The sequence below is a fragment of the Rhinolophus ferrumequinum genome, chromosome 5 (genome assembly GCF_004115265.2).
Source record: "Rhinolophus ferrumequinum isolate MPI-CBG mRhiFer1 chromosome 5, mRhiFer1_v1.p, whole genome shotgun sequence".
Lineage (NCBI taxonomy): Eukaryota > Metazoa > Chordata > Mammalia > Chiroptera > Rhinolophidae > Rhinolophus > Rhinolophus ferrumequinum.
In genome coordinates this window covers 11,060,743-11,084,843 of record NC_046288.1, presented here as the reverse complement: position 1 = coordinate 11,084,843, position 24,101 = coordinate 11,060,743, and the positions used below count along the sequence as shown (strand labels likewise).

At 35.8% G+C, this 24,101-nt stretch overlaps 1 protein-coding gene and 1 pseudogene across 1 annotated transcript in view; one reads left to right on the top strand and one right to left on the bottom strand.

The window, feature by feature from the left end:
- Positions 1-11,518, top strand: part of LOC117022564 (ER membrane protein complex subunit 6-like) — a 39,599-nt pseudogene extending 28,081 nt beyond the window's left edge.
- Positions 1-24,101, bottom strand: part of KCTD8 (potassium channel tetramerization domain containing 8) — a 247,845-nt gene that overhangs the window by 73,334 nt on the left and 150,410 nt on the right. The window lies entirely within an intron of this gene.

The window sequence follows — 24,101 nt, the reverse complement described above, 5'->3', positions numbered from 1 at the left end:
AAAAGATTTTCAGAATCAGCAACGGTTTTGCAGGGAAAAAATCTAATCCAGGTCCTGATAGAAAACATGGTCATAGGATCAAAATGCAGGTGACTCTTTGTGCTGCTCAGCCTCTGACGCCTACATCCAATGCTCAGCCTGAAGCACCCAGTCTCTGCTAGATCTTACAGAGACTTATCCTGCACGCACACAGCCCAACCCTTGGCCTACAACTTGTGTTGAGCACTAGGGCAGACGTCGAATTCCTCCCAAGCTGTCCTTTTTCCAGGTCTTTTCTGCAAATTTCTGACCCTTCAGCCGCCCTGAGTTCTGATCTACATCTTTTCGGCTCCACAGGTCACCTCTCTACTTGCGTGTTTCTTCCCTGGACTGGGGGAAGGAAAGTACTTTCTTCAGAAAGTCTGGATAAGTATGAGGTTCCTTATCTCAAGAATCTCAGCCTGACTATTGTCCAACGCCTGAAGACAGTTTTGTTAAATATCTTGTTGAATTTTGTAGTTGTTATGTTTCAAATTCTTTGAAAACAGCAATTTATTAAAATGAAGACAGAAAACTTTTTGAATATGAATGGACTATATCTACTATAAAGTTGAGTTTGCAATGAAGAACCTGCCCATGAAGGAAACCATAGACCTAGATAGTTTCACTGGTAAATTTTATGAAAGAAGAAATAAAGAAGATCAACAAAACCAAAACTCATCCTTTGAAAAGACTAATGAACTATATATAAAATCTAGCAAGACTGGTACCACTTACTCTTGTCATGGTTGGAAGCATAATTGCTTTGAGCTCATATTTCGGTGTGTTTATTCTCTTTATGGAAGATATTTTATAATTTGAGTAGGGGAAATTCCCCCCTAAGCAGTTTTGTACTTGTTTCTGCTAGCGTCCTAGGGGTTTCACCATGCAAAAAATAATTTTCACGTTGAGGAGTAAAATTCAAAACTTAAAATCTTTGTGAGTGCAGTGAATAAATAGATATTTTATTTTATTTTTTTATCCAGAGCCCAGACACAAAAATATAACAGCATCTTACCTATCATGGTAAACAGCTTTTTTTTTTTCTTCTCTAAATTATTCTTGCAGTTCTAAATCAGCCTTGCTTGGCTAATGAAGAATTTGTGGTCCCAACACTCATAGGTCAAGCAAAAACTATACCATTGCTTCTGTTTTGCTATGAGTGCTAAAACCTGTAAAAGCTCCAAAGACTGAAAACCCTCTCAATCCCAAACCACCCCATTCTTTCCTCAAGGAACCAGCAATGTGTCTATCTGGGGCCTTTGGTCTCCAGAACTGTGGATAAATTAGTGTTGTTTTCAGCTTCTAAGTTTGTTGTAATTTATTACTGAATCAATACAAAATACACCCTATGAAACAACTATTTCCTTCTTTAATAGATCCTTATTAGGGAACACATTCATGAGAAGAGATACTAGAATATTCATAGCAACACTATTTGTAACACTAAAAGTTAGAAACCAGTGGCCTACTAATAGAATGGCTAAATATATTATGGTATAGTCACATAATGGGATACTATGTAGCAATGAGAATGAATCATGTATAAAAACGTGAAATAAGATGGCTAGTGTCATAAACAATGTGGACAGGTAGAAGTTTAGCACATAAAAGTAAATGCTGTATGACGTAATTAACATAAAATTAAAAAAAAAAAAAAAAAAAAAAAACTATGGTGATAAGAATTTGCACGGTGGTCCTCCTGGGGGCAGCACAGCACATACACAGGAGCAAAAGAAACATGTTTGGGTGCTGTTAATGTCCGTTCCTTCGTTTGGGTGACGGCAACACGAGTGTTCAGTTGTGAAAATCTATCGTTTCTCTATGTACACTTTTCTGTAAGTATCTGATACTTCAATAAAAAGTTAAAAGGCACATTTAAAAATGGAATACTATTCGGCAGTAAGAAAAGATGATATAGGAACATTTGTGACTACATGGATGGATCTTGAGAGTATAATGCTAAGTGAAATAAGTCAGACAGAAGAAGCAGAGAACCATATGATTTCACTGATATGTGGTATATAAACCCGAAACAACAAAAGAACAAGACAAACAAATGAGAAACAAAAACTCATAGACACAGACAATAGTTTAGTGGTTACCAGGGGGTAAGCAGGGAGGAGGGTGGGAGATGAGGGTAAGGGGGATCAAATATATGGTAATGGAAGGAGAACTGACTCTGGGTGGTGAACACACAACGGGATTTATAGATGATGTAATACAGAATTGTACACCTGAAATCTATGTAATTTTATTGTCATCCCAATAAATTAAAAAAAATGTGACTCAGAAATTTCTTTTGATTAACAACAGGGAAGATTAAAACCTGTGGTAAATTTAAAACATTTAAAAAATTAAAATGCTTTAAAAAGTCACTTTGGCTAAATCCATCACAAATATTAACTAAGGTCTTTTTGAGGTTTCATTTAAAAATTGAAATATTCTTTCAAGGCCTGTGGGTATAGCCAAAGGCTAAGCTTGTCCCCAGAGCACTGTCACGAGGCTTTACACATTTAATTGAATAGTTAATTGAAATATACATAGTGAAAAAAAATGTTCCTAAAGCTGACACAATGACAATATTTTTTTCTAATTAATTGTTCCCATGTCCTTACTGAGACTAAAATCTTAACATAGGCTATAGTCATTTCTAGTCAGATGTCTTTTTGTTCCCAGTAAGTCTTTCGTACTGCTTCCCCTTAATAGACACACTGATGTCATCGGTGCCAGATGCTTTCTGCTTAGACAGCATCTATGAAGGAGGATGCCAGGCAGCTAAAATCCAGGTTTTCAAAGTGAGTTGTGAGCAACAGAAAAGGCCCCTACTTCCCTTCTTCATCTCTGCATCAAGAAAACACACCCCACTGTCAGGATACAAAACACTTGATTCACTGATCAGAATTCCCATTTTTATAAAGATCCAAGTAGCTAGACAGGTTGTTGATATCCATGAGTAAACTCTCTTTCAATAGGAAGAAAGCTATTTTACTAAATTCTGCCTTCCTAAATTCCTTGCAGTTCACTAGTTCCTTTCAGTTAAATGTAATGTATTTTGAGTTGTCTGTTGGGTAGAAGAAACTAAGGGGGTAACACAAAATGAGTTGAGAAAGTCCATGCCCTCAAAGAAACCAGATACACATACGAAAGCTAAGTCTTGATTCGTGAACACAAATATATTACTAAGGTACTTCTCCAATTCATTTCAAGGTTTTAAGTTTAAGGGGATATTTGAAATATTCAATAAAAGAATTTGAATTTGGAGTTGAAACACTGAAAATTCAGTAAATTCAGGATATATATATATATATATATATATATACACGCACAGATACACAAAATTATATATATAGATATATATAACAGAATATATGAGCTCTGTTTACTTATAACATATCATCAGTGTACATCATCTATATTGTATTGTACATCATCTATATTAAAACAAGCTTGCAATCCTACATGCTAAATGTTAATGTAAGCAAGTCACGAGTTGCATGCAACATGACAGAATCCAGCAAAGGCCATTACTCTCTGCAATTCAGTTTGAGGTAAATTTCTCAGTTTGACTTATGAAACTAGAAGTAGACAATACGTAAACTTTTGTTATGTCTCTATGTCTACATGGTGACATAAAATTGTTATGTCCAGCATTCTGTTCTGCCTTTATCACCCAATACTGTAGTGCATTCAGGAATTTGCATTACCCACAGTACCCTTCCTTAAGGAAACTACCCACCATAGCCTTTGTGCAAGGAGCCATTCGAGGCTAGTTCATTCACATAAGCCAACAAATCACCTCAGTGACGGGTGATTGGTCCAGAAAAGGACACCTAGACCAGAAATAGCCAATCTTAGAAACTCTCTTAAAGGGATTTGTAAGTTTGTGACCAAAAAACTAGAAAAAGAAGTAAAGAGCAAGTAGAGGAAGAAAAGTAGTGATTATGAGGTAAAGGAAGCCTTAAGTGACATGACTAGAAAGAGGTTATTAATCAAAGCCGTGAGTAAGCATAAAATTAACAGATATAAGAATTTTAGGATAAAACAGCTGGAGTGGTAGATGTAAAACAAGGATGGGCTGCCTCACATTGGAAACAAGTACCACTCTCAGAATGGGAAAATATATTTGCAAATCACATATTTGAAAGGGACTTGTATCCAAAACACATGAGGAACTCAATAGTAAAAAGACAATAACCCAATTCAAAAATGAGTAAAGAATCTGTATAGACACTTCTCCCAAGATAATATACAAATAATCAGGAAGCACATGAAAAGATGCTCAAAACTATTAGTCATTAGGAAAATGCAAACCAAAATGACAAGGAGATACCACTTCACGCCCACTAACATGCTTTTAATCAAAAAGTCAGAAAATAACACTTGTTGGCAAGGACATGGAAAAAAGTGGAACACTCATTCACTGCTGGTGGAAATATAAATGATTCAATCACTTTGAAAAATAGCTTGGCATTTACTCAAATTGTTCAACATAGATTTACCATATGACCTACCAGTTTCATTCCTAGGTATACACTCATATATCCAAGTGCAATGAAAACATAGCCACACAAAAAGTTGCACATAAATGTTCACAGAAGCGTTATTCATAATTGCCAAATGTAAATAACCTAAACGTCCATAAAATGATGAATGCATAAACAAAATGTGGTGTAGCCATACACTGAAATATTATTCTGCAATAAAAAGGAATGAAGTATACTGTACAACATGCTATACCTAGCATGGATGAATCTCAAAACATTATGCTAAGTGAAAGAGTCCTGTCACAAATGAACCAGTAATGGATAATTCCATTTCTATAAAACGTTCTGAATAGGCAAATGAACAGAGATGTAAAGTGGATTAGTGGTTGCCCAGGGCTGGGAAGAGGGGAGGATGAGGAGTGACTGCCTATAGGTAGAAAATTATTTGAGGAATGATGAAAATGTTCTAAACTCAGATTGTGGTGATGGCTAGACAGTTCTGTCCAAATTAATAAAGATATATTAATTTGTATTATTTAAATGGGCGAGTTTTATGATATGTGGATTATATCTCAATAAAGACTTTTTCTTTTTTTTAAACAGAGCACGAGGGAAAGGATAAATGAATTCATGTGTATGGATAGAGCAGAAGTGAAGGTCAAACTGAACTGTGTTTTATCTTTCTAAAGCTCAACTGAAGTATTTGTGAATATCCATAATTTCTGTTTGTTTGACTCTTCGTATGTTTGCAAACTGAGATGATTTCACTCCCTTAATGTCACATATGCCTTTATTATAAAACAATCTAAACTTTAAGTAACCTGAGTGAGACTGTTTTCCTTAAAACACAAATGGGATATTTAATACATTTTCCTGGATAACATCTCACTCCATTTTCATACTGGCTTCACTTCCTTTAATTTAAATTGATTATGAGCATACGCTTAGATACCCATATTGACATACGAGTCAAATCGTTTAAAATGTGGGTTTCTACTTCCCTTTTCACGTAGAAATAGCCACAAGATTATAGAAACAGAAATTCAACAGAGTGGAAAGTAATTTTAAGATTTATTTAGTTTATCCTCTTACAGCCAAGCACCTAAGCCGTCCCCCAAAGTAACACTCTACTATATTATTTTCTCAAATCTCTTGAGATGGAAATTAATTTTTTTGGCAGTCTCTTCTAATTTCTTATAGAGTCAAATAGTTCCTTCTAAAGCAAGTTCAGAAGTAAAAAAGAAAAAAAATTGACCATATTTCTATTTCCAGTACTTTCCCTATATATGAACTTTTTTTCAGAAGCTGCTTGGATTATATCATCACTTTTGTGAACGGTTTGCAGCCATTAATGCTAGAAAATTTTGATAGCAAAAAAGTCTAAAGGCAAATTGTTCTTTATGGATCTGTTCTTTGAGCTATATTGAGTTTTTCATTGTTTTTCTCAACCCACCCCGCAAAGAAAATCCATAAATATTTATTTCAATTGTTGTACAAAACTTTTTGACTTATGATTATATGCTCAATTCAATGTCTTAGGTATACATTTGACAGGAAGACTCAGTTTCTATATATACTTCGGCTTTCCACAAGTTGTTGAAGTATTAGGAAGCCATCCAGAGGAATAGAATGAATTACTAGCATTTGAAACTCTGGAAAGGCTATCTTGGTTGCAAGCAAAAAGAAATAACATCAAATGGAAATAAATCTTTTATGTTAAAATGCAAAAACAATTATTAAACAAATAAGAGGAATGGCTGATAGAAAAGTAAATAGGATAAAATTAAGAAATATCTTGAATGAGATAGGAAAGTAGGGGCAATATGGAAATGATAATCGTAATCTATTCAACATACATGAACTGAACACCTACTATGTTCTAGGCCCTGAAGATTCAGCATTGAATAAATCAGGAAAGTGTTCACCATCAAGGGAATTACCTTCCAGGCATGAAGATTGATAACAACAAAATAATAAACAAAGTTATATAAGGCATAATGTCAGGCACTGATAAACTCTTTGTAGGGAAACTAAAACAGATTAAGGGGATATAGTTAAGAAAGGTACAACTTAAGATAGGGTGGTCAGGGAACATTCTTGTGCTGTCAGTTTAGCAAAGGTGGAATAAAGCAAGAGTTAAGCCATGCAAACATCTGCAGAGTATTCTAGCTCAAGAACTTCAAGAGACAACAGCCTTGGGGTTCCGTCATTCTGTTTAGCATTTTCAAAGAACAACTAAAAGACCAGTGTGGCTGGACCTAAGTGTGTAAAGAGAAGAGTGATGGGAAAATGAGCGATGAAAGACCCATAGGATGGATCATATAGGCCATGAGATATAGGCCAGGAACTTAAGAAGGCGAAGAGCAGGTGATTGATATGACATGCATTCTGTTTTAAAAAGAATCTCTCTGCTTGCTGTGATAGACTTCAGTGAAGTATGACTGGAAACAGGGAGTTAGAGCCTATTGAGTTAAAGTACATAAGAGATGTAAGCGGTTTAGACTAGGGTCTTGGAGGTGGGACTTAGAAGTGGTAAGATTTGGGATCAATTTTGAAAGTACAGCTAGTAGAATTTTGAATGGTTTGTATAGGAGATTTAAGAGGAAGAGAGCAGAGGACTCAAGGTAGGTGCCAAGATATTTAATCTTGGCACTGGTGTACTAATGGTGGAGTTCACTCAGCTGGGGAACACTGGAGGAGGAAGATGTTTGGGAGTAAAAATCAAATGTTATTTTTGAAATGCCTATGAGGTACCCAGTGAAAATTCCAGTAAGTTGACACACAAGTTTAGATTTCAGTAGCAAGTTTGGTTCTGTAAATCAAAATTTAGCCATCATCAGAGTACAGATGTTATTTAAAACCACGAGAATGGATGAGAATCATAAAAGAAGTTGGTATAAACAGAGGAGAGAAAATGTCTCAGAACGGAGCCCTGAGCCCTAGGGCACTCTAAAAATCTCAACATTGAGAAAATAAGCCAGAAACAAGACTGAGAAGGAGTAACATCGAGATAGAAGAACTAGGTGAGTACAGTGTCCTAGAAACAGTGGGGGTAAGTACTTAAAAAAGAACAAAGTAAACAGTTCTGTCAAATGCTTCTGAAAGAATAAGCTGTGAACAAGTGTCCACTGAGTTGCACAATGAGGAAGTCATTGGTGACTTTGAGAAGTTCTTGACTAGACTTTAAGTGGAGTGATGGGAAAGAAAGCTTGGTTACAGTGGGTTCAAGAGAGAATGGAAGACGAGGAAGTAGAGATTTCAAAGTATTTTTCTCTTAAGCAGAACAAATGGGCCCATTGATGCCAAAGGGAGACATAAGATCAAGGTCAGTGTCTGTCTATCTATCTATCTATCTATCTATCTATCTATCTATCTATCTATCTATCATCTACCTACCTATCAGTGATCCAGGAAAGGAGGCCTTATGATAAAGAAGAGAGAGAAAATAACTGTATGAGCAAAATCTCTAAAAAAGCAATAAGGGGTAGAATTCACATTAATTATATGAAGGCATTGCTTACTTAAAAAAATACACACACACTCACACACACACGCACTACTTACAGTAAGCCACCCATATCTTAAGGTTAAAAAAAGGCATTTATTCTTTAAATTAATGCTAAAGAGAGACTGTGATTTTGCTTTTAATGAGTAAAACTCTAGAAAGTGTACATTAAATTTTATTTGAATCACTTTTTTGTTAATGTCTTATGGTCGATTAAAACATCTTGTATAGCTGCCAAAGAAAATAATTTCTATAATGGTTACATTTTCCCCCCTTGGGCTTTTAAAAAGTATTAATTAAGTGGGATGAAGGTTGCACACAAGTAGAATGATGAAACATGGCCTGTTACTCCATTCTCAATTGAAAGTATAACAGCTTGTTAAAAATTAATACTCGATATTCTCAAGGGTATCTTTCAAACTTCAAATCCTGCCATAAGAAAAGGTGAAATACTGCCATTTGTAACAACATGGATGGATCTTGACATCATTATGATAACTGAAATCAGACAGAAAAAGTTGAGAACCATATGACTTCACTCATATGTGGGATATAAAACTGAAGGCAAAAAGGAACAAGACAAGCAAATAAAGAAACAAAATCTCATAGACACAGACAACAGTTTTGTGGTTACCAGACGGTAAGGGAGTGGGGGGTGGTAGAAGAGGGTAAAGGGGGTCAAATATAAGGTGATGGAATGAGAACTGACTCTGGGTGGTGAACACATAACACAACATACAGATGATGTTTTATAGAATTATGCACTTGAAACCTGTGTAATTTTGTTGACCATTGTCACCCCAATAAATTTTAATTTAAAAAGGTGATGAATAAAAAAAAAGACTTTCTGATGTTATAGTTTGTATGAAAACTTAATGAAAGTGGAGTAGCTGGTATTATGAAATTCTACATATATTAAGTTACCATGATAAGAGATTTGTTTAGGGCAAAGGGCTGCTGTTTTTTGTGAAATGGTTTTCACTCTGCCCATGAAAATTCTAAATTTAATCTGATGAGTTCTTTCTTCTTTGTTTTGCCATTGTAGCAATGGAAAGCATACAGTAGGTTTTCTTTTTTAGGTCTATACTCTGACAATCTTTATTTTGTCACATTTTAGGCATAGCAAGTAAGCTGAAAATCTGCTCTTTCCTTCTATCAAACATGAACTTCTGAGTTGAAAATCTAAGTAAATGAAGCAAACTGAAAGAATACAGTTTACACGACTCATGACTATATCTCTTAATTCTTTCATAGAGAATTCAACACTAATGTGGTCAGGACCTCAAATCAGTATTTAATGGAATTGACTGTGTGAATGCACTGATATTTTGGGTCCCAAGATTGTTACTTCTTAACTGTTTGCTGTTGCTTCAAGCTTTTTAAACCCAGATATTAATACTATGCATTCTCATTGTCTACAGATCAATTAATATACAGCGTATTATTTTATTTCACTTTTATATTTGAAAGAACAGAGAGTACTAAAAATAGACAGAAAAAAGGAAAGGGAAGAGAAAGGAAGGGAACGCTATACTCAGTTTGGGGAAATTGGTTTAAAAATATTAAAAAGTGCTATGAAGATTACTAAAGTCTTAAAACGCATCCCTGGTCCACAGCCTTCAAATGGCTCAAGAAGTTGAATCCGTCATCAATACAGGAAGTAGAATCATTTATCCATGAAGACACTTGTTTGCACTACTGTGTTTCCCCGAAAATAAGACCTAGCCGGACAATCAGCTCTACTGTGTCTTTTGGAACAAAAATTAATATAAGACCCTGTCTTATAAGACCCTTATATAAGACAGGGTCTTATATAATAAAATATAATATAAGACTGGGTATAATATAATATGATATAGCATAATATAATATAAGACTGTGTCTTATATATATAAGACTGGGTCTTATATTAATTTTTGCTCCAAAAGACGCATTAGAGCTGATGGTCCGGCTAGGTCTTATTTTGGGGGAAACATGGTAGTATGCCTCTTCCAACCATTTTCTTCTTGCATTCCTACTTTTTCTCTTAATAGTTTATGTGTATGAAAATAGTTAACCTACCTGTTAACTATATGTATTATGAATACAGTGTTAGCAAGGATAATGAATATCGTACACTGTATACCCTCTCCACATAGCATACAAAGGTATGAACTTAGCCAAATTGAGGCTAAAATCCATAAAATATAACCAGTTATGTAAGTGTTTACTCTTATATTATTAATTAAAATCTGAATTCATCATAACTATCATTGCCTGTCAGTAGAAATAATGCAGGTCAAAGCCCTTCTATTTGGAGTTCATCCTTAATCAATATTTGCATAGAATTCCAGGTCTCTAGAAGGAATATTCAACCTAATGAGTAACAATTAATCATGATAGCAATATACTGAGTACCAGATAATTAATTTACTAATAATTATTTTATTGTGGGAGATTGAAAAGCATAATGATTAAGAATCTACAAATTTGGATTTCAACGTCTAATGTTCAAATCCAAATGCCACAGTTTAGAGTGTGTGATACTTTTAATTCCTCATCAAATGAAAATAACACGATTACCTACACCTCATATGGGGTTGTTGCCAGTGTGAAAGAAGAAGATACACATGAAGGCCTATAGATAGTAGTGGCCCATCAATAAATACTCATAATATTATTAACATGAAATATGTTAGACTGAGCCAAAGTAACTGCTGTTTTTGTCAATATCTGTCAAATACTGAAATTTCGTATGGCTCTATCTAATAAACGCACACAGAGTGAATCTCCAGAAGCTTCAAAAGAAATCCCACAGAAATTAGCAACAGGAACATTTCCCTCATAGACCTTTTCAGAAAGACAAATGAACACATTAACTAAAAAACAAAACAAAACAAAACAAAACAAAACAACAACAAAAAACTAGTTCTAGGATATATTATGAAATCAGCACAGATTTTCCCATCTCTCACACTCATGCCTAAAGTAATGTACAATGACTATGCAAAATGAGGCACTTGATGAACTTGAGAAACTGTACATCTTCAGATGTTTAAATATGTGTAGAATAGAGAGCAGCCCTCCAAGCAAAAGGGCGCAGCGAGAATCTCTATCCGTGGCTGTCGGTGGGAACACCAAGTGACTGTGTAGGTCGCTGTGTTCCCCCTCCACATGGTTCCGCAAGGAAGCAGAAGCTGAGCCCCAGTGGTTGCAACGGTGGTGGCCAAGCGGGAAGGGCTGCCATTCGACTGACGCAGCCGCGCGGGCACCGCCAGGGTCCTGGATTACTGGACCTCAGTGTCGGTGCTGCGGGGGGTAGGGGGCGGGCACAGCTGGCATCCTGGGCCTCACCGGCCTATAGGGCTTCATCTTCTACCTGCCTGCCTCCATCCTGCTCTCCCTGCTCTTTATTCTCAAGGCAGGAAGGAGGTGGAACAAAAAGTTTAAATCACCTCTCTTTACAGGAGGCCTCTTCACCCACGTCCTGTGCTGGACATTCCTCTAGGGCATGGAGCACATGTACTGAAATGGGGCAGAGATGACTTAAAAAAACAAAACAAAAACAGACTGGGAAGATTGTTGCCAGAAATTAGCGACATGCAGACTTACTTAGTTTTTTTGTTTTTTTTTAATTAAATTTATTGGGGTGACATTAGTTAGTAAAATTATATCGGTTTCAAGTGTACATTTATATAAAACATCATCTATATATGGCATTGTGTTTCACTGCTTGTTTAACATTATCAGTAATTTATATCTGAAGACGAAGAGCTTGTAATATTCTTCAGATTAAATGAAGAGTGAGACACTTGACAGAGTTTCTTCCTACCCAAATGCACACGCCCTATGGTGGGTGCAAAATCACCAAGTTTTGACTTGAGCTGGAGAGCTGGGACCCAGCCTTAGCCTTCGTAATTCACTTGTATTTGCACTAGGGCCCAAATACAGAGAGAACTTACTGTTAACATCCTAAGAACTAACAACAAGTTAACAATTACTAAGTGTGTCCTATATTCCAGGCATTGTGCCTTGTATCTTTTACACCCACTAACTCATTGAATTCTAGCAATATCCCTACGAGATAGATGTGATTATTGTCCCCACTGATGAACCTAAGGCTGCAGAGGAGGCACAGCTCAGAAAAGGCAGAACCAGGATTCAAATTCAGGTCTTTTCACAGCTCTTGCTGTAATGGCTGAGTGTACCTTTTCAGAGCCCAACCTTCCCTCCCACTAACCACTGCTCTCAAGAATGAATGTGTCTTTTCAGTTCCATTTCACCTACTTACAGCTAGCTGTCATTTCCATTAAGAAAAATAAAGTCAAGCTCTTTTCTAGAATATGTCTAATGAAGATTAAACAGGCTGGATGTTTTTAAGCTAAACTTAGGGCTTGTCTAGAGTATAAATGCCTCTGTCTATAAGCTAATCAAGTGATCCCTTCTTGTCAGAAAGGTTATTTTACAATAAAATGAAAAAAAAAATGTGTAGAATAAAGAGTATTCCCATGTACTTATGTTCTTTAAAAAATAATAATCTATATAAGACAAAATTTTAGATAATCAGTAAATTAATTTAATGCTTTAAACATTTTTAAAGAATTGGTGTTACCATAAACTCACATACATATGTAGAGAGTGTGCATACGGATTGTATTAATAGTAACACAGATTATAGCATTGTGCATTTTGAATTCATACATTAACAAATCTGTTTTCATGTTAATCATGTACCAGGTACTGGGGAACCAATGGTGAGTGACACAGGCTGGGTCTCTACTCTCAAATACGCACAGATCTTTGGAACTGCTGAAATATAGTTATTACTGCAATGCCACCAAAACAGAGAATCAAAAATTCTTCAAATATAAAAATTCAACTTCCTTTTCTCATTGTTAGTATTCAGTAGGGTCAAGTTTGCTGATATTTCTGAAAATGTGAGAGTAAATGATTATTATGTAAACCATTACCCCTCTTTATTTATGAGTTGCATAATATATTAAGAACCACAGAATTTCTTATTTCACTTGAAGAGTTAGATAGCTAACAAAAAAACTGGAAAAGAGAAAAAGAAGTAAATCACAAATCTGCTTAAAGAATTCAGAATGTTATATGACAGTTCATTTCTTCAATGGCTTTTCTCCAAAAAGCAATGTCTCCCAATTAAAAAAAAAATTAAATACTCATAAATATTCAGAAAGTAACATTCTTTCCCTGTGGCCTATATAATTCATCATTTTCTCTACGCTGCCATTAAACAGGTAAAAATTATGTACATTGAAAGGGTGCTGACTATCCATTTGGATTTAAAAGCTTACTTTCCCAGTAGCAAATGTATAGTCAAAATAAAGCATGTGTGTATTTTGGTCATATATATTTTAACAGACTTCTACATAAATATTTTCTATGAGAAAACAACTAAGACATTTTCAATGTTAGCATTGTAAAATCTTAATGAATTTTTCATGATTGAAAGAGTGCAGAGGTTTGGAATCTGAATTAGAAATCTTATAAAAGGTTGAAAATGTCTCTTATCCCAATCATTGAACCATGTGGAAAAAAGATGAAGATTTCCGGGAAAAGGAGTCACCTTTCCTGAACTCAGAAAAGCAGCTTATAAACTGAATTGCCAGGATACTTCACACGTGGTCATTTCTTATTTTTTCCCTCTGATAATTGGATAATTCTCTTAGGAAATAGGTATTTCAAGAAACAGTATTGTTAAAAGCAAAAATGACATGTGACGGACTAGCCCAACACTATCAGTTAAGCTCAATAATCTGGATGTTTAAAAATGATAAAAAATGCTATAATGATAATATAGCTTATAATTATCTTGTCAATATGAACAGATGTTAAGTTGGATTCTCTCAGTTTTTTTCTATTTATGTATTTGTTTGCTTTTTTGTGAGGTAACATTGGCTTATAACATTATATAAGTTTCGTGTATACAACATTATAATTCAACATCTGTACATACCACTAAAAGTCTAGTTTCCATCTGGCACCATACATTGACCCCCACTCCCCCACTTTACCCATTTTGCCCTCCCTCCATCCCTTTCTCCTCTGGTAACCATCAATCTATTGTCTGCCTCTATGGGTTTGTTTGTGTTTTGTTTTGTTTGTTTGTTTGTTTTTTATTCCACAGATGAGCGAGATCATACAGTATTTGTCTATCTCTGTCTAACTTATTTCACTTAGCATAATGCCCTCAAGATGCATCCATGTTGTCACAAAGGGCAAGATTTCATCTTTTTTTATAGCTGAGTAGTATTCCATTGTGTATTTGTGTATATATGTGTGTGTGTGTATATATATATATATATATATATATATATATCATATCTTTGTCCATTCATTTGCTGATGGACAGTTAAGTGGTTTCCATATCTTGGCTATGTATGGTAAATAATGTTACAATGAACATAGGAGTACGTATATCTTTTCAAATTAATGTTTTCTTATTCTTCAGAAAAATACCCAAAATGGAGTAGCTGGATCATATGATAGTTCCATTCTTAATTTTTTGAGGAATCACCGTATTGTTTTCCAGTTATGTTTATTAAAAACAACACTGAAGTCTGAGGAGGAAAATATAGATTTATTGCCATCTAAAACTTCTATTTCTTTGTATAAGTTTGTCTGCTGTTTGAAGTCATGTAAATAGGCAATAACAGAAAATGAAAGTTTTATTCGGCTTACTCTTCTAATTTGAGAAAAGATTATAAAACCCTACCCCATCTATCTGTCAGTGTCAAAACTCCCTATACTTCTTAAATTTTACTCCAGAGATTGCTTTAATAAAATTGAACATTTGGGCAAAACTTAGAGATAGTAACAAAAAGTTTATAATACTAGTTTTAGACAAAGCTAGCTCATAATAAATCAGTTCGAATACTTTAGTCCCTCCTTGGAGTAATTTAAGGAGACTTCACCTTCTTGCCTCAGAAAAGTCTAAGAACATAGTGTCATTCTTTTGAATGATGTCTGGTGTTTTTCAGAGACATCGAATCCATTTCTTTTTTTTTTTCCCAAAATGTATTCAAATTAATTTAATATTTTCAAATTGATTCCCCATAATCACTATCTAAAGACTTCCAGTTTTTCCCTGAGCCAATAAATTGTGAAGCTCCATGTCAGACAAAATGCTCTTTATAAGATTATACTGAGGTCACATCTTAGCTGTGCGAGCTAGTCTTCTGGCCTTTCACACTGTTCTATCATATTACATTACCAAATTGGATTGGCTCTGAGCATTCGAACTTAATTATATTATGTTGATATTTATATAGTCATTCCTTGGCCCAGGTCAGTAATTTGGTTGAAAATTAATTGTTCGTTCACAATAAGAGTTTAAAGTCTGGACCCAGAAGTATATCCCTAGTAATTGTCTCATACTTTCTACAGTAGTCTCAAATCAGGATTACCTTGGCCAGGGAACTTGCTTTAAAGAAAACATATCTATTCTTCTGTCTTTGAAATGGAGTTTAACCAATTTAGAGATTGGAATGTGGTCCACTGACATCTATTAATGGTTCTTTATCATTTGGGCTGATTAAGGTGTTCTACACATACACAAAGTTGTAAAGTCATTTTTATTACTCAGAATGGCTTTTAGGAGGTGCAGTGATTTACTAAGAAAATATGTCTCAATTAGAACTTGGAATAAAAGTTAATATTGGAAGGTCCTGATCAAACAAAGCTTTATGTATGGGACAGGATAACACTTTACATTGCTCCTTGCCTAATGCGTACAGAAAGATGGGAAACATATCCTAAATAAAACAGCATGGGAATGAGACAGGGATCACTTGGAAGTGGTAAGACTAGATAATCTCAAACTCCAAGTGTAGAGTGGTTAGGGTCAACAGGAATGCAAAAGATGGATTCTTAACATTACGTGTGGTGTGGTGTGACTATAAGTTAAATCATAAGGTAAATTATCTCTGTGAGTAGATGTTTTTACTTATTCCTTCTCTTTCAATGTCTGCCTCTCTTTTCCCAATCATCCCTTTCCATTTCCTTCCCTTTCCTCTTAATTTTTATGTGAGAATAAAAAAAAAGAGATGATGGAAGGAAAACTGACTGTGGGTGGTGAACACACAATGTGATATATAGATGATGTATTACAGAATCGTACACTTGAAACCTATGCAATTTTACTAACCATTGTAACCCAAATAAATTTAAATTTAAATTTAAATTTAAATAATAATAATAATAATAATAATAATAATAATAATAATGATAATAATAAAAGATGGTGTAAAGCACCACAGTAGACATACAGGCATGAAAGCAGGAGAGATCAAGAGTCTTTAGCAATTTCCAAAGCTTTAGGAGGAGGGTGTCTTTAGTCATCCATAAACCACAAAAATGAGGATAGAAGCTCATTTCAAGTTTATGTGTATAACTTATAAGAAGTTGAAATATAGTTTAACCAAAGCCAAGAATCTACTAAAATACAGATTATGGTCTTAAAACATAAAAGCAACAGCCTCTTTATGGCATCCTTACCAGATTTTTATTTCTTATGTATTATGTTGCAAAAAGCTGGTTTTAAATGTTAGCAGCTGTTGCACTCTGCATGCCCATGTGACGATCAAACTGTTTGACAATGTTTCATTCATTCATTCATTAAACAAACGCTTGCTCACTAACAACCAAATAACATAGGACCATGCTAGGCTACTGATAATCTAGAAGGGAATTAGACATCAGTTTTGTCCTTAATAATTAATTAACTAATAATTAGTAATGGTTTTTCATGATCAAATGGTACTTACCTAAACCTTAGCTCCTACTTTAACCTGGGACTGATAAAAGTCTAGGGAATTTTCAATCACCTGGAACAAGACACCATAAAACTGGCCTAGAGAATTTCTAGCAGAGAGAAACTGCTGGGAAAACAGATTTATTTTACCTTTCTGAGTAACTAAGAAATTTCAAAGAACATGCTGAGGCTAAAGCGCATCTATATTAGGACTCTGTTAACCAGAGAAAGCCATGGCTTTTCTTCTCCAATGCAATGGTATAAGACAACCCTAGAAGTTTCCTGAAGTAGGTAGAAGCCACATGGCAATACACAATAGTCTACTGGTATCTTTTCACTTAGAAGACTAATCCAGGTTTTAAAGCAATTGGGGTTATCTTCTGCTATCCCTAAACACTCAATTTTTCCATTACTGTTAAGAGTAGTATTCTTTCCTCAGATTTAGGACCATTCTCATACTCAAATAGCAATGAGGGCAATTACTAATCTCACTACTGTGGATTAAGAAAACAAATGGGATATCTAGAGTGAAGAAGGATTCCACGCTTCCAATTGTATGCCTTCCCTTATAGCTACTTTGGGCTACGAAGACTATCACAGGGAGTCAAATTACGGAAGGAGACAGATACATTTCGTACCAAACACCTCTCCTCCTAGCTGGCCAGAATAATACTGATGGTTCTCTTTTTGCACTCCCTGAAAGTGTCTCTGTGCTGCATACACTCTTTCACTATGATCCTTTAGCACCTGCCAATCTAGATAAAATTATTGCTCCCTACTACAGAGATGGTGCCCTTGGTTTTCATCTTGGGTACCTTTGGTTTTTGTTCCTTATGGTTCCTTTGATTTGGTTCATCTTTGGATTCCTTTGGTTTCAGCATGAGTCTAAATTGGAAGGAAAGGAAAAGTGGTCACAGTGTTTCATTAGGAGTAATGTGGAAAGTGAGATGGTATTTCTATCGGTAGCTTAGAGTATAGATGACTATTTTCTGATCACTCCAAGAAAACTGTCATTTCTATAAGGATGATAGAGTTTCAGAGCTATGAGATTCAAAATTACCTAATCCAAATATGTTGTTTTAAAATTGAGTAAACTGAAGGATTTCTGGTCAAGATGGCAGAGTAGGTAAATGCTGTGTTTGCCTCTTTCTCATGACCACATCAAAATTACAACTAAACTACAGAACAGCCATCATTGAGAATCACCTGAACTCTAGCTGAACTGAAGTCCTACATCTGAGAAAGAAGCCACCTTGAGACTGGTAGGAGGGGCAGAGATGGGGAATGGGTTGGTCCCAAACCAGCATGTGATTGTTAAAAGGGGATATCTTGGCTGCAGAGCTTACCCTCTGGAGGAGCTGAGGGGTCCCAGCCCTATATCAAGCTTCCCAGTCCAGGGTTTCAGTGCTGGGGAGAGAAGTCCCCACAAATTCTAGCTGTGAAAACCAGCAGGGACTGTGGCTGAGTGAGACGAGGATGGCTGGAATCCCAAGAGTGCCTCTTAAAGGGCCCACCCACAAACTAACTTGCTGATGCACTCAATTGCTCTGAACTCCAGTGCTGGGGCAGCAGGTCGGAAGGTTTCAAGGGAGGCACGAAATTGTCTGGCTTCAGGACAGGGCTGGAAGGACAGCTATCGCCCAGACAGAAGGGTCAATAGAAGCCACCATTCCTTTGTTGAGCCCTCCTGCAACCCTGCATGCAGACACAGGTGTGCACCATATCTGAATCTCCATCAACCAGGTTAACAGCAATTGCCCTGCCATTGCGATTCCTTAAGACTTCACCCCACCTGACTTGCAGGTCCACCCAAGCTGCTTTCAGTGGGTTTTCCATATAAACAGTGTATCTTGGCTCATATTTCTAAAAGGTTTACAAACCCCAAACAAGCAGCATCTGGCCTCAGCATGCTCTGGCCTCGATTTGAGGTTTAGCCTCTCCCAGGCATCTCCAAGTCCAGTGTAGCTAGTGGCCATATGTGGATTTCTTTGTGGCTCATGCTGGGTGGCTCCAGGCAGGGCACACGCTGCTGCTGAACTTGGCAGTGGTGCCCTCCCAGTGGTGCACCAGGGGCAGTGGTGCCCCTGTGGATGGCACACCCAGTGGCCAGCTTCAGACTGAAGCAGAGCATCACCCGGCTGCTACCATGCATGACACACCCAAGGGCAGACTGGGTAGGTACCAGAACCCTGCTGAAATGAATCCTTCTCCGTAGGATCAGCCCTTGCACAACAGCCATTCCTCACAACCAATTAGCCCAAAGGTCAATCCCTCCCATTGATGTGCAAAGAACAACCAAGGCTTAACTACAACATGAGGGCACACACAAAAGTAACACACCTGGAGAACCTGGCTCAGGTAACTAGGGAGACTATGCCATTGGGCCCCACAGGACACCTACTACATAAGGCCACTTTATAAAGACCGGGAGACAGAACAGCCCTATATGACACACAGAAACAAATACTGGACACAATCAAAATGGGGAGACAAAGAAATATGTCCCAAATAAAACAACAGAACAAAGCTCCAGAAAAAGAACTAAACAAAATGGAGACAACTAATCTACCCATTGCAGAGTTCAGAACACTGGTTATAAGGATGCTCAATGATCTCAAGAGGAACTTCAGCAAAGAGATAGGAAACATAAAAATGGAGATAGAAAACATGAAAAATAACCAGCCAGAAATAAAGAATACAATAACCTGAAATGAAGAATACATTACATGGAATCAACAGTAGATTAGATGAAGCAGGTGATGAAATTAACAATTTGGAAGATATGGTAGCAAATAATACCCAATCAGAACAGCAAAAAGAAAAAAGAATCCAAAACAATGAGGAAATTTTAAAGGTCCTCTGGAACAATATCACACTTACCAACATTTGCATCATAGGGGTACCAGAAGGAGAAGAGAGAGACCAAGGAATTGAAAACCTATTTGAAGAAATAATGATGGAAAACTTCCTTAACATGGTGAAGGAAATAGACATACAAGCCCAGGAAGAACAGAGAGACCCAAACAAGATGAACCCAAAGAGGCCCACTCTAAGACACATGATAATTAAAACGCCAAATGTTAAAGACAAAGAAAGTATCTTAAAAGCAGCAAGAGAGAAAAGAAGTTTCTTATCTACAAGGGAGCTTCTGTAAGACTATAAGTGGATTTTTCAACAGAAACTTTGCAGGCAGAAGAGATTGGCATGAAATATTCAAAGCGATAAAAAGCAAGAACCACAACCAAGATCACTCTACCCAGCAAAGCTGTCATTTAGAATCGAAGGACACATAAAGAGCCTCTGAGACAAGAAAAAACTAAAGGAGTCCATTAACACCCAACCAGTATTACAAGGAATGTTGAAATTCTTTAAGGTGAAAAAAAAAAAAAAAGATAAAAAACATGAATAATGAAATGGCAATAACAACATATCTATCAATAAACACTTTAACTGTAAATGGATTAAATGCTCCAATCAAAAGATAGGGTGGCTGAATGAATAAGAAAACAAGTCCCTTAGATATGCTGCCTGCAAGAGAATCACTTCAGATTGAAAGACACACACAACTGAAACGAAAGGGATGGAAAAAGATATTTCATGAAATTGAAGAAAAAAAAAATCTGGAGTGGCAATACTTTTACCAAACAAAATAGGCTTTAAAACAAAGGCGATAAAAAGAGACAGAGAAACACCCAGTAATCCCACCACTTCTGGGTATTTGTACAAAGAAACCCGAAGTGATACTTTGCCGGGACACATGCATCCATATGTTCATTGCAGCATTGTATGTAACCGCCAAGATATGGAGGCAGCCTGGGTGTCCCTTGATGGATGAATGGATAAAGAGGAGGCGGTACATATATACAAGGAATATTGCTCAGCCATGGAAGGGAATGGGTTCTAGCCATCTGCAGCAGCATGGATGGACCTGGAGGGTGTTGTGCTGAGTGGAGTATGTCAGACAGAAAAAGGCAAATGCAATGTGATATGCATTCGCTTATATGTGGAATCAAAAGTACAAAATAAACAAACAAATAGATACAAAGTGATAGATACAGAAAACATTTTGACAGTTGCCAGATGTGAGGGAGTTTGGGGGGATGTATGAAAAAGGAGATGGAATTAAGAAATATAAACTGGTAGTTACAAAATAGTCATGGGATGTAAAATAAAGCATAGGGAATATAGTCTATAATATGATAATGATTATGTGTAGTGCCAGGTGGGTACTAGGCTAGTCAGGGGGATCACTTGTTAAATTATACAAATGTGTAACCACTATACTGTACAACTGAAATTAATATGAAACAATATGGAATGTCAAGTAAAATAACAGTACATTGAGCCTAAGAGAAGTTAAGTAATTTGCCTAAAGTGGCACAGCTTATTCAAGACTAGCAAGGATTTGCACAAGGAGGGGAGAATCTGATGTTACTTTCACTATTCAACATGCCCCACCCCCTTCAAAATTCTGCTAATCTGTCAATCTGTGAAACTGCCTCCAGTTATCTGCACCCAAAATAATGGATGCTGATCACATTCCAATTTGAGCACTTATTGATCGCAACAGAGTTAAACTTATGGGTTGTTCTTTCATATAGACTCAATAGTCTTTATTTCATAAAAAGTATATCCTTTACTATTTGGATTTAGAAGAAATATGTATCCTGCTCTCTTCCACATATTAAACTGTAAACAGCTCGTGTTGCAGGAATACTCGCTTCTAGCAACTTTTTCTCGGCACTACTCTGAACAAATTGTTGTATACATTCATTAAATACTGGGTTTGACTGATAAGAATTTTCTGTGAGTTTTCTTCTGTCTAATGATATTAAAACTGAGTTCCCAATTTGTACCTGTGGTGATTTACTGTTTCTGCTCCAACGGTAATGGTGGAAAATGCTTTTCCACTACCATTTAATTAGCCCAGAACCTGAGCAAAATTAGTCTTAAAAAGTATGCCAGCAGAGAAAAGATTGGGAGCAGCTATAAAGAACCTTGCACCAAGACTGGACAACTTTAATAGCACAGCATTGGTATTAAACACTATCAATAATAGGAGTAATTCTTTACCACAAAAGAGGTAGAAGTTGACGTCCTTAGCTTTTTCGGGGCCTGCACTCCCTCTTTGTATAATGAAGAGGCTGGTCCAGTGCATTTGAAATAGTCATCCTCCAAAGGATATCATCAAAGCAAGTGGCCCTGAGGATGAATTGTATGCTGACAAATATTCCCAAATAAATGAGAAGTAATTACAAAACAATGAAGTAAAGCCTGGCTTGCTTAAGTACATATGGCTTGTCATAACATAGCTTAATTCTTCTAAGTCCCCAAGCACCCAGCACAATATCTAATCCTTTAAAAAATATCAAGCATATTTGGGATTGTTCTCCTGCCTTTCATAATGCAAATATAAACTCATCTGGAATGGTTGAAAATTCATAGTAACAGCTCAGGACTGATGTGCTATTACAAATAAATGAGAGGTAACAATATTTAAAGAATCAAAGTGCAATAAATTACCAAATACTGAAGCCACACTAAATGAAACAGATACTTTGGTATGCTTTAGAACTACATAATGATTTTGAGTCATAGTATTTTTTAAGAAACTTAATAAACTATGGTTCTTAGAGTTTTTCAACTGTCTATGTAAGAGAAGATACCTCTAAGAAAGGAGTATTTTCAAGCAAATAAGACAGGATTTGCTTTTTATCTAGCAGTCAAATTTGTTGAGTTCTTAAAATAAAAGATGATTTTGCCTTGATGTTCTTTAGTTATCTCTTCAATAAAGTGAAAAATCAGAGACAACCATTGGATATCACACAAATCAAAATGATGTAGTCTATCAATCACATCTCTGCTTCTCAGGCGTGTGAATGCACATATACAAACCAATTTTCAATACCAGATTCATCATAATGTTTTCAGTTTGATTTTAACAAATCAGAAAGTCAATCATGATGAATTCAAATATAAGAATACACAAGCCACATATCTAAAATGAGGTGAAAAATATTTTTTTTCACAGCACATGGAACTAGAGTATTTTTAGTTTTAAATTATATGAATACTGATTCTGACAAACTAAGAAATCAAAGTGATTAACAACAATTCTTTTTCTTTAAACAAACTGAACAAACTTGGAAAAAAAAAACAACTGTGGAAACCAAAGAAAAAGTAAAACTATTTTTGACTAAACTAAACTTCACATATATACCAAGGCACAAATCAATTTTAAAATCTTTATTAAAGATAGGAGTGATCACTCTCTATATCTAGCAAGGCAATAATGCCAGGTGATTAGAAACAAGAGTTTCAGTGTACTTTTTAGATTTTTTAATTTCAAGAATGAAAGATATTTCTACTGTGAGAGTACGTTATAGAACCTGTTGTGGAGAGCAATGTTTTTCACTAGTGAATCACTTGAACACTTAAATTTTATAATTTAAGGTATTCTGACACTTGTTTATTTTATACCAATGAAAAATATCACAGCAAATATATGGTCATGGAAGGAGAACTGACTCCGGGTGGTGAACACACAATGGGATTTATAGATGATGTAATATAGAATTGTACACCTGAAATCTATATAAGTTTACTAACAATTGTCACCCCCAATAAATTAAAATAAATAAATAAATAGTTTTTTAAAAAAAAAAGAAAAGAAAAAAATCACAGTACTTCAATATTTCCATTTAAAATCTATGACCAGAGAGATAATCATTAGAAAAATATTATATATAGCTATATAGTGGACTTGAGTTTGCAAGACAATTTCTCCTATTATTTCTCCTTCAATCCTGCCTGAATGCCTCTCATTTTACAGAAGAGAAAATTGAGACTTCCTGTCAGCAAATGGCTTTGCTTTCTATTTCTCTGAATAAAATGAAAAAAATATATATATATGGAAGAATTTCCAGAGAATTTCACACCATTCTGCATCTCCCCCCATGAGTAACTGCACCCACTTTCTCTGCCTGCCTGTGGATGAGCCATGCATGCCCTGTCTGAAGCCATTCTCTCTACCTGTATAGTAAATCCTGTTCTCTCTCAGGAATTCACATACTTGCCCAAACATTTGTCATCTCTCTTCCATATCACATTTTTTCTTTCTATATTTACAGTTCCATCAACACAAAAATAATACAATCATGATGTAATTTCTTCCATCTATAAAAACAAAGCATTGAATGACTCCATTTCCTGCTCTCAGCCATAACCCATAACCTCTTATTTCTTTACCTGTGCAGCAAAATTTCTTGAAAAAGATATTTGCCAAATTCAATGGTCAATTTTCCGTCCTATCTTACTTGACCAGTTATAGCACCAT